We start from the raw sequence: 1,924 nt of genomic DNA, 5'->3' as shown, positions 1-1,924 counted from the left end.
AAGGAAGGAAGGAAGGAAGGAAGGAAGGAAGGAAGGAAGGAAGGAAAAAAGAAAAGGAAGGAAGGAAGGAAGGAAGGAAGGAAGGAAGGAAGGAAGGAAGGAAGGAAGGAAAGAAAGAGAGAAAGAAAGAAAGAAAGAAAGAAAGAAAGAAAGAAAGAAAGAAAGAAAGAAGGAAAGAAGGAAAAGAAAGAAAAAAAGGCTGACTGAAAGAATTTGCCATCTCCAGACCATCTCTTCAAGAAGATATGCTGTTTATAAATATCTACACAGCCAACCACGAACACCAAAATATGAAAAGAAAAGATTGATAGATCTAAAAGGAGAGATAGACTGTAACACAATAATTGTTGGATGACATAACAGCACATTATATCGTTTAGACAGATCAATGAGATAAACAATTAACAAAGAGATTCTGGAAGTAAATGATCATATAAATCAAATGGATATAACAGATATCTATAGAACTTTACACCCCAAAACACACACAAAAAAAATTTCTCTCAGACTTGCATGGTACTTTCTTGAATATTGACCACATGACAGGACACTAAGCCAGCCTTTACTAATTAGAAGACATAGAAAGTATATCCAACATCTTCTTTGACTATGATGGAATTAAGCTTGATATTAATTTCAGAAAAAAAAGTTTCAAGAATACACAAATATAGGGACCAATAGTTAGTGTAATGGCTATGTCGCTTGCTAGACTCCCACATAGTTGACCATGGTTCGAGTCCCGAACCCGGTGGCTTAAACTCATGCTTGGTGTGTGTTTGTGCATGCCCAAGATCCCAAGAGGAGAATGGAGGAGAAGGGATTGCGGTGTGGCCATCCCCCCTGGGGAGTGATTTCTCACTTTCTGTCTCTCTGTCTCTCTCTGACTGTCTGGTGAGTGCACGTACCCTATAGCAAAAACCTCTTTAAAAAAACACACACACAAATATAAGAAAACTAATTAATGTACTTCTGAACAACTTCATGACTATTGAAGAGATTAAGACTGAAATCAAAATAATGAGTACAGTTTCCACAATTTATGCAACATTACAAAAGCAGTCACAAGAGGAAAGTTGAAAGCAAGTAGTGCACAAAAGACAAAAATGATGGTGACAACTTAACATCATTCCTCAGGTAATTATAAAAACAATATTTTTTTTTAAATGCCAGGAAAAAGAAATTAACATTTAAATAGAAATAAATAAAATAGAAAATTAATGAACTACTCAAAAAATTAATAAAATCAAAAGTTTGTTGTTTAAAAAGATAAAATTAACATGCCATTAGCTAGACTAATTAAGAAGAGAGAAACGGATGGCTCTAGCGAACTAGATATTTCAGGGTATGAAGATTTTCTACTGATAATTCAAGCCGCTAGCAAATGAGCTAGCGGCAGAAGAGGCTGGACCTTCAGAAGAAGGATCCACATGTTTCCAGCGAACTAGATATTTTTGGGCTGAACTTCAAGAAATTGAAAGAAACACACCATCCATCAGATGATAAGAAATCATGGCCAGATCACAAGAAATATGGAAAAACAAGAAAATACATCTCCCCCAAGGGAAAATAGTAACTCTTCATCCACAAACAGTTCAGTGAAAATCATGGAAATATCTGATAAGGAATTTAGAGCACTCATAATGTCGAAGGTAACAGAGATGGATGAGAAGAGAGATAATGAACTGCTAAAGAGAAAGGAGAAAGAAGTTGACAGGTTCCAGGAGAATAGGAAATTATTGCAAGATCTAAAAGAGGAATTACACACTTTACAAAAGACTCAAACGGAACTGCTAGAGATGAAGTCTATAATACAAGAAGTAAAAATCTCCCTGGAAAGTATTAAAAGCAGACTAGATCATTCAGAAAATAGAATCTCAGATGTAGAGGAGAAAATGGCTGGCCTAGAAAAATCCACCATGAAGAC

Source organism: Tupaia chinensis, unplaced genomic scaffold (genome assembly GCF_000334495.1).
Source record: "Tupaia chinensis unplaced genomic scaffold, TupChi_1.0 Scaffold140391_1, whole genome shotgun sequence".
NCBI lineage: Eukaryota > Metazoa > Chordata > Mammalia > Scandentia > Tupaiidae > Tupaia > Tupaia belangeri.
Note: the sequence above shows the minus strand (reverse complement) of the source record.